General features: G+C 37.0%; 1 long non-coding RNA gene across 1 annotated transcript; it reads right to left on the reverse strand.

Annotated features, from left to right (window-relative positions):
* Positions 1-4,521: 4,521 nt before the first annotated feature.
* Positions 4,522-15,084, reverse strand: LOC124231595 (uncharacterized). The gene is made up of 3 exons (XR_006886611.1): positions 14,973-15,084; positions 5,559-5,679; positions 4,522-5,212 (listed from the first exon to the last, which is right to left on the reverse strand). It is a non-coding gene; the product is annotated as an uncharacterized LOC124231595 (long non-coding RNA).
* Between the last annotated feature and the right edge of the window lie 879 nt (positions 15,085-15,963).

Genomic DNA, 15,963 nt, shown 5'->3' on the forward strand with positions numbered 1-15,963 from the left:
TTAGCCATTTCACCTGCACACTGAAACAGATCAGTATTTTTGATTGAGTTTGACATTTTGAAATTTAACTACAATAGCTTACCCTATAAACAGGAAGTGACTGTAAAACAGATGTTCTTATTTAGAGAACATGTTACCAAAAGAGCAAAACACTAAATTTGTCCTTGCTGTAATTGTGTCATTTAAACCGAGAGGAAAAAGTCAGAGTCCTGAGACTGAAGAAACCCTGATAGGAAAATTATGCCATCATTCAATGTTATAAGATGTCACCCGAAGAAAGAACGTGATTTAAGGTTCAACACTCTTCCCATGTGATATGCATACTAATTTCCAAATTCCGGTATACCATTACTGAGCCAAAATCTTCCGGTATGTATGGAAGTAAAGATTTGTGGATAATTTTTAATAAATTAGGGGAAAAGACTCATCCTTAAACTCTGGAAACCAATGATTATGATTTTAAATTTTGTGAAAATTAACTCTGTGCATTCGTTAATCATGAGCTTTTGTCTGTGACAGTTAAGCAAATGATTTTTTGTTTGTTTACAAAAAGACAAATTTAGGGTGAAGATAATCAACTCTGAAATAAAAATTTATCAATTTATCTTGAATGTGTTGAATAAATTTTAGGAACTATTGAAATTGCTTATATGGCTTTTAGAAGGATAAAATGAGTATTTTCAAGCACTTTATTTTGAAATAATACTTATGACTACGCTGTATTGCCTTCAGAGATAATCTGCCCTTATCCACAGCCCCTCAGAAAGGATGAACGAGGGGACTGTATTTGGACCTCATGGATTAGTTTACCTGGTCACAGCTCATGGGACCATGGAGGACAACTGACTCAAGCTGGGGCAAGGTATTTGGAATAAGCATCTTGACAGATTTAGTAAGTAGTAAGTTATATATCAAAAGCCAAACAGAAAATGTATGTGATTGTTTTGTTGTTGTTCTTTTATGTTTTGTTTTATTTTTTATTGTTTTGAGGTAATAGTGCCTTTTGGAGTAGCCAAAATGACACAGGACTAACTGGAGTTGAGATCAGATAGCGCTAATCTGTTGAGAGAGGAGAAGGAATCAAAGTGAAGGAAATGCTGTTAGGAGAGACCCTATACTTTGATGGAGATAATATAGACTCAGTTCTTACCTTTCAAAAATAAATCCCAGCGTCCGTACTTGATTTCCCATTCCTAAATGACGTGGCATCTGCTAATTTCTTCCTTGACAAAAAAGGTAAAAACTAAAAATTTACTCCATTACTTAAGCCAACTTGATTGGAATAGTATTTATTGTGTAATGACTATGTTACTCCAAATTTTCTTGAATCAACCAAACTCAGATATGTACTTCTAGAACTGACTTTAATTTTCTATTTCAACCTGCCTATGGCAAAGAATTTAATCTAGACACTTTTGGGCTTTCAATTACATGGTCTTCTCAGGATATATAAATTAATGGTAGTCTAGTTCAGAAACCTGATTTTAGATATTCTCTGCCATTCTTGTCATTAATGCCATGAAGACAAGTATGGACCTACCAAGGTATCCTCCATAGGAATCTACTTATGGAACTGGACACGTGCCAGTGGCAGGCATTAGATGGACCGGAGATCCATCATAATTCTGAATAAGATGTTTCTGGGCTGGCATTCTCCACTAGTTTTCTCATCACTTTGGGAGGAAAATGTCTTATAGTGGCTCATACCAGTGATTCATCCTAATTTTCTGGGTGCAAAGTTTGATTTCTCTGGTGCATTTGGCTACATATTTTATCGACTCAGAGGTAGTGACATCATGATGCATTTCTCTGATGTGAGATTCTTTGAAACATACGATAATGAAACAGACTTCAATTATTACTAGCTTCTAAGTTCAACATCAAACATTAGACTTCTTTTTCAAGCACTTGAGAAACACAGAAATCATAAGGAAAGGGATTATCAGGGGCCACCTCTCATATCTAGCTGCACATAACCTACTTGGCTATTCTCATCAGACAGTGAAATGAAAATTTTCCAATATAGATCCTCACTCAAAATTCTCTCTTCTCAGATAATCCCTAAAATGTGGGATCTCATCTCATAATATTTTATTGGTTACACTTGCAGTATTAGAATTGAGTCTTTGATCCCAAGGAACTTGTTCTTTTATTCTCCTTGTATTTATTTCTAGAGAAAATATCAGAAAACCATTAAGTGTCAGTTAAGTAATTGAAAAAGTAACAGGCATCCTGAAACCAATATTGAGCTGTATACAAGAGTATAGAATTGTAATAAAGCAAGATGTAAGTTCTGACTTTTATAAAGGTGTACATATAAGCAGCCACAATGGTCAACCACCCATCTGTGGTAATAACCGAAGGAGGAAGGGAGGTTTTTGTTTTTTTTTTTGAGAAACTATATATTGAAAATAAGAGAAAGAGTAACGATAATGAGAGGAGACTAGACACAGTAGCTGTTGCCATTTATGTTGGAATAATATTTATAAGAATAAAACGTGAACCGGAGTTTTGGTTGTCCTTCTAACTTCTTATCTGTTTCCATAGATTTCAATAATGATCATGCCATGACCACAATGGATAGTGATAGCCATTTAGTGAAATAAATCAAAGCAATTCATGATCATCTCTATTTGGTTTTCCGCCCCTATTTTCAAGAAGTAAATTGCCTGAACATGTCATGTTATTTTTCACTCCACTTCACTCGTTCACCTCTTCACCCTGTTACAGACATTCCAGGTTCCAAGATTATCAGAGGAAACTTAAGGCCAATAGTTCAAAACAAGTAATTTCTGTCTATTAGGAAGGGGAAATGGATGAAATATAAAATGTTTGTTTTGCACCCTTGTGCTCTTTTCTCTGACTGGTTGTGGTAACTATGTACCCTAAGCACAGTAATGGACTCAAGAAGGGATCACAAGATATTCTATATCTCTCTAAAGATGCATGATTTATATATTGCTAGTATCTAAAAGCATTCGAAAAATTTGATGCATCTCAGCTTGAAGAAGTGTAAACATTATTAAAATTAGGTAATGTAACTTGTAATGGTAAACCAATAGCGTATTGGTATGATTATTAGTCTTTCTCACAAGTATATTTATGTATTCCAGGTTAAATAGATTGTATCTCTAAAATGCTACAGATATACCCAATAGAGGAGGAAGGCATCCTCTATCAAGGCGTGTTGCAGAAAAAGCCATCTGAACTTCAAAATAATACAAATGTGTTTTGTTAGTATTTGAAAAATATGATAAAATCTAAGATTTTAAAATGTTAATTTATAGAATATTTTAACTTTAAAGAACTTTACCCTCAGAGTCTTCTGATTGAAAATGTTTTACTAATAACCAGAAGATTAAAATTTTGACTTGTCAGCACTAACACCAAAAGAATAAAATTTACTATAGAATTAATTAAAAGTAGCTAAGAGAGTTTGTGGGAACAGAGACGTGACATAATAAATCATTCATAGCTACCTTTAAACCCTTTGAAAATCAGTTTTAAACAGATCGTTCCCCAAGAATATTATTCAAGATTGGTCATCATTTTGGGAGTCCATTGTCTTCTTTTAAAAGAAATTATGAAAGTTCTAGAACCTGCTGAGAGAATTTTAACAAGGTTTTAATATGTAGTGACTAATTCCAGCAATGTTGAACCAATTGCAAATGTGGTGAGTTTCTGTTGTTTTTCGTAGGGGTAGAGAAAAGAAACAGAACTACTTCAGGAATAAAATAGAATAGCCTGAACCCTCTACTGTTTACTCTAAATTCCTTTTAGTGCATCACCCAGAGCTGGTATAATTCTTCTATCATTATACACAGATTGGGGTAGAAAATGCTGCAGCCTGGTGACTCCAGGAGAAGTCTCAATCTGGTCAGGGTAAAGTGGATTTAATAAACCCCGGTCCACTTACAGGGTCCAAATCTTTAAAATCCTGCGTGAACTTACTTCCACATATTAGCTGGCCTCCTTTTATTAATTTTGGAAGAAGTGGATAATATGCTAACTTCTCTCCCAATTTCCTTCTCTGGCTTCTTTGCATTTGATATGTTCCCCAGAGGCTTCTGGGAAGGATGCTGGCAGTCATTTACATGTATTCCCTCTCTGTGGAGGCCATTCTTGGGAATGTCTAATTTATTGTCATTATTTCCTTCACAGAAAACCCTTTCAAATTCCATTCTTTCCTCTAGCTAGATCTTTTTGGATTTCCCTTCTTTTTATTCTGCAAATCCTATCACAGAGCAGCCAGTCCCAAAGACAGCTCCATATGATGGAGCCTGGCTCAAAACACAGGTAACTTTTTTGATGTCATGATGTTCATAATTCCAAAATCAACTATACTGTTTTTGCAAATGTGAACTAGGATACATATGATACTCGGTGACATTTATCCAGCACACAAGAAAATAGTCCAAGTTTTCTTGTAAGCTTCAGGTTAAATGTGCAGTTCAGTCAACACACCAAAAATTTTGTCCCTGAGGAAAACAACAAACCAACCAACAGCAATAACAGCAAAATACTACCATTTGGAAAAATTTGCATATAGATAGATAGATTGGTAGATGGTGGATGTAGATGAAGATACACATACTTATGCATATGCATACTTTCCCAAGCGTGTTTATTATATTAAATACTCCTGCCCCAAATGTAAGAAATCAGGAATTAGTGTTTTCCCTCCATTTCAGTTTTAGTGTCAATTTTGTAAGGAAAATCATCATCCTCTATAATGATAGCAAGCTCAACATATTTGCCACTGTATGAAGTGCTTCACCTTCAGTGGCCATATGAAAAATAACATGGTGTACTACCTATGGGTGATATACATATTAATATAATAATAAAAAACTTGATTTTCCTGGCATTCAGTAGTGATAGGGAGGTTTTTTTTTTCTGACTAAAAGAATGACTTTATTAAACTCTTTCCTAAATCAAACCACATACCTCTTCTAATATTTGCAGAGTCAAATTGAACTGATTTTCCAGGCTTCATGCCTATTCAACAGAAGTATCCTGACCCCATCTCTCACTTTTACCGCTAACCCTTTTCCTTTCAAAATGACCCATGCAAGATTCTCATTTTTTTAAATGAAAAGATTATAGACCTCTGACAGCTCTAATCTACCCCTGAGCACTTCCGTTGATCTTGAACTCCAGTTCTTCCTTTAGTGTCTCCATTTTCAGTTCTTCAACAGGCTGTGAACTATGGCTGAAAAAAATGAAGAATGGCATAAGATGTTTTAATATGACCACCTGAGAACCAGACAAAACTTGTGATGTCTCAGCCATTATAATCGTGAACTTAGATCAAGGAAGGGAGACAAAAATAACCTCTGGGTGTTTTTAATAGGTTCTACATCTCTACATTTATTTTCCCAAGTTACAAACAGAACTACCCTTCCAAATCTCATCTAAACGGAAACATTTCTAAGTGTTTTGACTAAAAAGTAACTAATGGATATATACCAATTTTAAGAGTAGCTATAATTAGGTAATATTTAACAAAAATGATACAGCATTTTCTAGGCTGTTCCTACAAAATTTAATAGCCATACCTGATCTGTCCAACCTTCTGAGCTTAGGTTATTGATTACGTATAATGGAGAAGTAGAAATCTATTCTCCCAATACTTTCCAGAATCACAAACTTTCTTTCCTTTATCTTTGTTCTGATATTCTAAAAAAAACGAGAGCATCAAGAGAATTTTAGTTTTTCTGACAAAGAAAAGAGATGCTTTCTCTCTCTGTCACGAACATACATACACTTTACCACTTTTTTCTCTTTCTCACTTGTTTTTTTTCTTTCGGTCTCTCTCTTACACACACGCAAACACACGCACACACACACACTCACACACTCTATGACAGTGATATCTTCTGGGCATCTGGAATGATGTCTGCCTTGTCACTTGAAGTTAAGCATGGCTATAAACCTTCCTTTGGTCAATGAAAAGTAAGCAAAAATAAGATGGTCAAGTCTAAGTAAAAACATTCAATTGCTGCTGTTGCATATGAAAATTTCTCTTTCTTCCAAAATTCCAAATAGTCATACTTTTATCAGTTTGAGTCTCAGAGAAAGCAAATATCATAATTTCTGCAATATTTTAGTATAGTCATGAAAAGTTGACATTGAATGGGTTGTAATGGTTTCCTTAGCAATTGAGCAATTATAGTTGAATACATGCTTCATTTATTCACTTATTCTTCTATTTTGGAAACAGAATATTATTTATATTTTGAATAAGCTTCTAAAATTAAAAGGTTGTAGAAGTAACATTTGTTTTCTCAAGGATAATACTAGTTTTAATTTCAGTCCTATCTCACATTACCTGCATCTATCTGCTAACTTAAGAGAATTCCATGGCCAATTGGGTGAAATATCTCCAGGGTAGAAAAAACATGCAGATACACTTGTGAGCCACTGAGGAAAAGTCCTTTATCATATTGTGAAAATATAAGACTAAGATGACACTCATGTACTGGTACTACTGGGATGGACAAGGGATGGGGAGCTAGAATAATTAAACATGGGATTTTCCCTGGATTAAGGCATTTCCCTGCATACAGGACTTTCAGGGCTGGAACTGGGAAAGTCCTAGGCAAACTGGAGCAGTTGCTCACATTGAATGGGGGACTAAGTGCTGGAGCTTTGGATCTCAACATTTAGCACATTTCAGAATCAATTGGAGAGCTTGTTAAAACACAGATTGCTGGGTGTGGATAACAGAATTCTATGATGGCCCCCAAGATTCTTAGCCCCGGATCTACATACACCTTCTCCAGCTGATTCAATTCAAGCACTAATTTAGTTGCTACCGTGAAGGAATTATTGTAGATAATTGAACTCTCAAGTCAGTGGACCTTGGGAGAGAATGATTATCCAGGAGTGCTTGACGTAATTTTAAATCTGGGTCTAGAGGTCAGAGAGAGCAAGTGAGAAATTAGAAGCCTAGAAGGTCATGGTGCACTGTTCTGGCTTAAAGATGCAAAGGGCCACATGGCAAGGCCTGAGGGCAGCCTCTCGGAGCCGAGAGCAGCCCTCAGCTGACAGCGAGCAATGACATGGGACCCCAGTCCTCTATCTGCCATGAACTGAATTCATCCAACAACCAGAATGAACTTGGAAGTAGACTCTTGTCTAGAGCTTTTGGACCAGAACTCAGCTCAGCCCGCACACCTTGATTTCAGCCTTGAGATACCCTGAGCAGCAAACCCAGTCCGCCCTGATGGAGCTGGACCCACAGTTCTGTGAGCTAATAAATGGGCATTGTTTTAAGTTGCTATGTTTTTGGTGAGTTGTGTCCTGGTGCTGTTGCTGCTGCTTGTCCACAATTTGAGAACAGTGGTACTGGAATGAGAGCTTGGCTTTGGGCCATGAGTGACACAAATGAGAAAGATGAAGAACTGACAGTTGGCTGAGTTCTGCTGTGTGGCAATTCCTGCTGAGTCCACTCAGTTGACAATGTGGTCAGGTATGAATAAAATGAAAATTAATGGTGTAAGGTTATTTCAGGCCTTGATATTTCTGTTGGAGACACACAGTTGTCAAATCAGAACTAAGACGACTTTGTTTCTTGCTTTCAATTTCATTGTTACTGTTATTATTATCATTACCATCAAGAAAACACCAAGTTTGCATTGAGAGTGACATGGATTGTTCGACGGACTGACTTTTATTCCACTTGTCATGTGGTGGCATGTAGTAGAGAGAGTACAAAAAAAAATTTTGGAGTGTTTAGATAATTATACTTCTGGACTCTGAGTGAATCTTGCTTTTAATTTGTATTATGGAAACATTAACACATTTGCCAAAATTGAGAGAATAACTTAATGAACTCCCATGCAATTATTAACTACATCAACAAGCTTTAACAATGAATAACAAATGGCCAATCTTCCTTCATCCATGTCCCTATCAAATTTCCTCATGCCCCAGTGATTATTTTGAAGCTAATCCATGTATCATTTTATTTAATCATTACTTCAGTATGTCACTAATAGTGTCTTTTATTAACATAACCACAAGGTTATGACAACACCTAATAAAAATGAAAATAATTACTCAGCATCTTCAAACAGGCTGTTATTGATTCTTTTAAAAATTCATGTCCAGATATATGAGTTGAAATTAGAACATTGGTCCCTTTATTTTTCATGGAAAGAATCACTTTTTAGGGACAATTGGGTTCTAGCTTGGGAAAACCTAAAGAAGTTCATTTGATCCAGAACATTTAAAGTTGCTAAAATGTAATTTGAAGAATACTTTACATTGCAAGGGCGATTTACCTGATGTTAAACCAATGAAAAGATGCTGTGAAGATTCTTTACAATTTACCTTCCCAGTTTTCTTGTGCCCGATTATTGTATGTGCATATGTGATACATATGCAGTATGATACAGATGAGTATTCTGATTAAAAACCAGCTACCTTTTCATCACTGCGGCTGTGCTTACCAGAGGTTCTTCTATCTTTCCTGAGAATTGGACAGGGCTGTGTATGTGAGTTTGAGAGCCAGAGCCAGAAAGATGTCAAATGCTCCAGATAATCAACAAAAGAATCAGACCACAAATGAAAAATTTTGGAGGGAATATGAGAGACAAGATTGGAAAGGGGAGATTTTGCACCAAAGAATTGAACAGAAGCCTGTCTAAGTTCCAGTATGTCACCTTCTAATGATGTTCAAATCTTCAGTTGTCGGGGGACGGCCCTGTGGCCTAGTGGTTAAATTCGCGTGCTGCGCTTCAGCGGCCCAGGGTTTTGCCAGTTCGTATCCTGCGCAGGGACATAGCACCACTCATCAGGCCATGCTGAGGCGGTGTCCCACATGGCACAACCAGAGGCACTCACAACTGGAGTATACAACTATACTGGGGGGCTTTGGGGAGAAGAAGAAAAAAAATACAGATTGGCAACAGATGTTAGTGCAGGTGCCAACCTTTAAAAAAAAATCTTCAGTTGTTTCTGGAATCAAAGATAGAAAAATGATGTAATTGCACTGCTTAAAATCAGTTAAGGGCTGAATATAACATCTTTGATACCAAAAGAAAAAAAAATACAGGCAAAACTTGTGAAGGTAAAGAAGCCGTAGAAAAAGAAAGCGTGACATCCCACATTACCTCTAGCCTTACATGACTTTCTAGACTTCCCAGGAAAACTTGGGTTTATTTAGAAAGATAATCCACTAGCTTTCCTGTATTTGTTATCAAGTAATTAAGTGATGTTTGTGTTTTGATTTCATTTTGATGGCAGACATTAGAGCACATATTTGAAGCCCTGAGCCGTATCTCTGTCACCAGTTTCTAAGTATCACATTCTACTTGATGTTTTCACGAAGCGGTAAACTGTCTTTGTAATTTACAGATCTCCATAGCTCAAAGAGCAGCGTGTAGATTTGAGCCAGTTGTGGCTAAATGGGCCTTGGGACTATATTCCTTGGAGGAGGGGGTGAGTGTGATCTGTGTTCACGCAAAAAAATTTAAACGGTTACTTGGTGAACAGAAGGGCCAAGTGTGACAGAGAATGGCTGGATGTTTACACGTCCTTACTTTTTGGACAGACAACTCTACATCTTATTTTTCCACCCTCTTTTTCATATGTCCTTATGACTAAATTCTGGCCGATGCATTATGGGTAGATGGTGTATTCCACTTTTAGTGAAATTTCCCACACGTACAGAGTAAAATAAAAAATTTCTATGCAGTCATCTATGCATCTTGTCCTGGTCAGTTGACTGGTGTTAACACCAAGAGTCACCTTGGGAAGTTGTGAAGATGGCAGCTCCCTGTCAGTTAGGTTTCTGTATGGGCATGCGAAAAGCAACTGTCCCCTCTGTGTCTGCCAGCCACCTCTGCAGCACACACCGGGCTGGACTTTACCTGAGCAAGAAAGACTTTTCTTATGTTAATTCACTGAGATTTGGGGACTTATCTATTACAGCTACTAGCATCATTTTAATTAATAGAGTAACTTTCCATTAAAACTCAAATTTAACGTGTTACTTCCATAGGATGACAATAAAAAGATATAATCCCCAAATACCAGTTAGTGTCCTTCTAAAATGATTTTGCTTTCATGCATTTCGGTCCTCTTTATACTTAAAATGCATATACATTTCTCAGACTACAAATGCCACTGTCCTTCCTGCTGATCTGACCTGGGGATCACACTTCCGCTGGCTGCCCCTTCTAGCTGCCCACATCAATGCATTTACCCTAGGGCAACTTTCCTATAACTGCTCTTTGGGTCTAAAAGAAGAATTTCTATTGTTCCTGCTTTGAAAATGGTCATCCCGATTAACTCATTTCAGTTTCTCATTTTTCTTATGAATCACCAAGGAAGTCGCTAAAAATCTATCTATTAAATAAAGTACGCTAACATTTTCAAAAAATTTTCTCACAGAATACTTTATTTGATATGCACATAAAAACCCACGTCAGAGGCGAGGCGACTGCTCTTAGACCCACTTTGCTAATAAGTAAATGCCTGGGCGGTGTTGAGTCGTAGGTCATCCAGCTGGTGTGTGGTTGACTTGTCTTCAGAGCCCTACTTCGGGGCACTTTTAAACTCAGCAAAATGCTATCAATTATTAACCTAGAACAGCAAATCACTGCTGCTTTCTTTTTTAAAAAAAGCTTTGTTCCTGAGGTCAGAGAAAGTATATGATACTCTGTGCATTCTTCAGCACCTCTCAGAGTGTCTCAAACATCACAGGACGCAATTAAAAAAGGAAGTTTATTAGATAATTGTTTCCAGGCTTCATCTCAGTTATTCATTCATCCATTTGTTTTTCTGTGAGGAGCTACTCTTGACTTTCCTGACCATTCCCAGCTCACAGCTGTCTTCTCTCTTGGGAGTCGATTTCCACATACAGTGCTTATTAAATGAAATTTCCTATGTGTATTGCCAGATACTGGAAACAGTATTAAAGGAGAGGAAGTTACACTTCAACATGGTTTGTGTAATTGTGTGTCTGTAACCTTTGAAGAAAACTTGGAGAAATCATGTAGAAAATTTTCTTACACCTGCTTACTTAATGCAAATATGTATCAAAGTAAGCAAACTAATATCAGCCTTTATCAATATTATGGAAAGATATTTACATGGTCATTAGATGGCTTGTTATTTCTCCTAGTTTCATCACTTACTGAATATTTGTTGTTGATCATATCTTACAGATACTTCAACATACTTTATCTGTGTATCATATGTCTGGCTTTGTGTGTTTAGAGGGAAAGGGAATAAAACCACCATCCTTACAGGATTAATTCGAGGATTAAACGAGAAACACCTGGGAAAAGGATCTTACAGAGAATCCAATGATCTAACGTATTAGTGTTGTTGAGTAGTTTTCAGATACACAAAGAAAAGTGTTTTAGTTAAGTTTTCAGAATCGTTAAAAGGGAACAGAGAAAACAATAAAAAAATAATATCGTAATTAGAAGACTGGGTTAAGGAAGCCACATCGGAGGAGAAGGAGTTAGTAGGGGATCCTCTGCTCACGCCCACCCAAGGCTTCCCTTGAACCACCTGGTGCTGTGAATGCTTGAGTCATTGGATCAAGCCTTAGGGAAGGCAGAGCTGGGAAGATTTTAGCCCACCCAAAATAAGTGGTTCCAGAGGAACTTGTAGCCAGGGATGTATCTCTACACCAGGGAAAGTCATTTAAAAGGCACTCTACCCGGAATTGGAGAGAGCATTCTCAGGCAGAATAAATGCTTCCGGGGTGTGGGCTAGTTGACCCACTCCTGTTGCCTCAGTCACTCCTAACCCACAGGCCTGGGAGAATACTGCTGTCTGCAGACCCCCTTGCTCACTTCTTCAACCTCATAACCCAGAGTCATGTGGAATTAGCTCATTTACTTCTCATCACCGCCCTGTGAGTCCTATATCATTATCTTCCTCTTCCAGGTAAGGACATTGAATTGAAAGTTTTAGCAGCTTTCAAGAAAAATAGCAAAGCTAGTAGTGGGAGGAGGCGAGTTTGAATAGAGTTCTGTGTGACTCCAAACTACTCTTTCTTCTTTACTGTGTGCTTTTTCTCAACAACACTGTATATAAACACCTTCCAGAGAAGGAAACTGAAATTTGGAGGGATTATGTGACTTCTTGAAGTTGTCACGGCCTGTACCTGGCTTATCAGGTCAAGGATCTTTCTCTTCAGTTTCTAAACCGGAAACTCTTTCCACTATACCACTCTCTTTCCTTTATAATTGTCATTTTAACAAGAAAAAAATGTGGAACTCTGTGAGGCGATAGATGTTAACTAGACTTATTGTGGTAATCATTTCACAAAATTTACATATATCAAATTATGTGTTGTACACCTTAAATACAATGTTATATGTCAATTATATCTCAATAAAACTGGAAAAAAAAATTAAAAATTTAATAACTGTCATTCTACATCAGGCTCACATGGGAATTAGTAATGTTCACAGTGATATTTAGCTTATTTATTATTGTAAACACTGGAAATACTGGTTCTAGGCCGTAGTTATTATATAAGCCTCTAAAAGTATTCTGAACTACCTCAATGAATGAGAGTTTTGGTTGGAAGTTTAAAAAAATCTGCAGTATTATCCATATAATTTTGCTTCCAAAACACAGGAAATCTCATAAATTTGATCCTTTTTCATTTATAAGTCAAAGAGCCAGTTAATGGGGATGCATAAAATAGAGTACCCTGTCACATTTTTTTTTCTAATGACTTTTCTTGTCAATGAACTGTGTATTCATTCTTTGTGCTGTTTAAAATAGCAGCACGAAAACATTTCTAGTTTTACCTTATGGCAAAGAACGAGGACATGGGCCCATTCCTGGGTAGCCATATGGCAATGGGACTGCCATCTGCTTATCCTGATATTCCTTTTCCTGGCAAACCTTGAACCCATAGGGGTGCTTTGTGTCTCATCTGTGTACATCACAAGGAGAGGCAAAATCAATATCTCTACTTTTCCCTGGAAACTTTTTATAATTACCCTGAACGTGAAGATCATTTTCTTTTCTATTTACCTTCTTCTTCCTCTAGTTCTTACACACTTGCCTTCTTCCAATAGAAGCAGGACAATTTGATTTTGGCTATGTGAAAGCTATCAGGGCAAGCTGTCAGGTTTCAGGCATCATAATCAGCTCAAAGGACTGACGGCCTGTGCTTTGCGGATTTGAAACTTCATCACTCAGGAGATAAAATGATCCATCCTGTTACATGTTGACAAGATAGCAATTTGGTGTCCATGTGGAGAGTCACATATTCAGACAATAGAGCAACACAGAATCTGTGAACTGGCCTCTTATATTTCCAGTAATAACCACTTTGAATAATGCCTAAAATATTTGATAAGGGCTGTTTAGAATAATTTTAAGCAACTATGTCAATTTCTTGGGTGACATTCTTACAATTTAGTGAAAATATGGTAATAGCCCTTTTGCCAATCTGCTCCTTAATGTTTGCCTTCAAACTAAGTAATTATATTTATATTATTGAAATATTTAAATGCATGTATGAATGCCTATCTTTATTTTAATGCATTTCAATTCAATTTGAAGTCTGTATTTTTTGTCTGTATACTTTTCTAAAACTGAAAAATACCTCTCTCATATGAAACAATGAACATGACAAAAATCACTACCATGTTGGGAATAATTAAGTGAATGAATATAACTCGTTCAGGAAACTCAGCATTTACATAAAAAAACCTGACCCACAGCCTTGCTCTGGGTAGATCTATATTAGACAGAATTCATGTTTTAGCAAGCATGATTCTCAGTGACATAGTATTCACAAAGGAAATTTTTCCAGAATACAAAGCCCATCTTTTCGGCCTCTGCAACTGTCCCCAACTCCTGATGTAAGTGGTCATTGTGCTTGAGAAATGCACACATCCTTTGGCAAGAGTCTCATGCTTCTACGTATTTTGTTGCTACTCCTGTCTCTATTAGATGAGCTTTGAAAAACTGAATAACCAAAAAATGACTAACCTTCTAAATTTGAGAGAACAATAGTTTGAAGCTTCTGGAATTAGGAAGACTTAAGGCAATATGATTACATGTTTTAAAGTATGGCTAATAAGAAAGATGCCTATTTAAAAGAAAGTGAGTGGGTAGGGGTAGAAATAGAAAGTTACAAGGACAAAGCCCTAAATTTACATTTTATCTTCTTCCAAGGACGTGAAATCTATGTCTAAGAATAAAAAAAGAGGAATAGAAATGTGTGTAGTATTTTCAAATAAAATATTAGTTTATCCTATTTGGCTTGGCTAGAAACAACTATGGAAATCTCCTAATAAATGTGTATTTTACTGTTTTATTTGATTTTTTCTGGGCTTTTCTAAATTCAGCCTTCCTGTATGCTATCAGGTGAGAAAATTGTATTGGTAATGCTGTGTTACAGAAAGCACTAGGGTGATATAAGAAGTGAGTCTTTAAGTTCATAATTTCACTAAGAAACTGTGATGTTTAGGTTTTATAGATAGACGTAGTCTAAACTCCTGTTTTTTAAAAAAATTGCTTTATTAAACTTTCAGTAAAAATGATTTCCATAATAACCTATTCTCAAGTGGAATTTTTTTTTGAAAAAGCAAATGTTACCTAATAAACAGGTTAGAATAAAGGTAACATGCTAGCAGACTAGAAGGATGAGGAGGTAGAAGGCAAGAAGAGCATTTCAGCTGCCACGACCTCTGATCCCATGAAACCTGACCAACATTCAGGATACAACAAAAATCCAGAGGTCACAGTAGTACATGATTTTCTGAGATGGTTGCAGAGGGCATAGCTTCCTGTGGTCCCCCTGCAGCTCCAGTGAAGGATTCAGCATGAACTAGACCAAGGAAATAGAACACAGAGACGTGTCTGTGGCTCAGTAAAGAGTAAGCTCACAAGGTGTCTTAAATTAAGAATGCTGAGTGTGGATGTAGAACCCCAAAAGCCTAATGTCATAAAGGCCACAGGTCACAGGTCAGAGTCCTCACCTTGTTTCTGCTCGATTGAGGCTCCGAACCCTGGTGCACCTTTTTGAGAAAGTAAGAGCAAGAGGAACCGCAGCTGTCTCCCATCAGTCCTCCCGGGTAGGGGAGCCTTTGCTCTGCTTGTTTGTTCCGGTGATGCAAAGTGAAAGCAAGCTTGAATCTTGTTGGAGAGAAATTCTGGCTAATCTTTGAACCTTGACTGGCCCTTTGTGTTCCGGCCCAGCTCAATGATCCACGAAGATTTAAAGCACCTTCCTGGGACTGCTCCTTATTGAGAAAAGTGAGCAGAGTAGTTTCATACACACAATCACCGTGCTTTATCAACCTAGTCACAATGGAGTGGATCCTGTGTTTCAAGAAAGCAGACTTATGCATAGAGACCATATAGCTGCTTTGCTCAGAAGGGAACTGTGACCAGCAGGCATTTTAGGATGTTCCTAGCTGCCTTATAAACTGGCTGCTAAAAGTGGTGCTTTTCAATCTCACAATTTAATATCAAATTCTCTGCTTTCTTCGTATAAAGGAGTCCTTAGTTTTATAGCTGCGATCAGATAGAGGGCCATCCTTAAGAAACTGGAGCCAAAAGGCTGGTTAAGAATTGTCTATTAAGTGAAAATAGTCTTATTTATCTTAGGTACCCTCCCTCTCATTCTGTCCATCAGAAGCAAACCTTTTCTTTACCTTTTCTTTTCCTCCCATAATAGTACATCAGAAGTGAGGGCTTTCTCTCCATTTATTTCTTCCTAAAGTGTAATCAGATTGAGGATATATGTGCTGCATGTATATTTAAGAAATTAATTTAAGTAAATTAAACTCCTTTCCAGGTGAGTTTCAGGGACCAGTGCAACTCATTTGATATTTTAAATAAAATATACTTCTGGTCGAGATTTAGACCTACACATAGGCAATAGGGCACAAAATCTTTCTTTATCCAAGCAAAGCAAATAAAAACATTGTCCCCTGGAAAATTCTCCCACATATCTACATTTGTTTT

This window comes from Equus quagga, chromosome 22, assembly GCF_021613505.1.
Source record: "Equus quagga isolate Etosha38 chromosome 22, UCLA_HA_Equagga_1.0, whole genome shotgun sequence".
Lineage (NCBI taxonomy): Eukaryota > Metazoa > Chordata > Mammalia > Perissodactyla > Equidae > Equus > Equus quagga.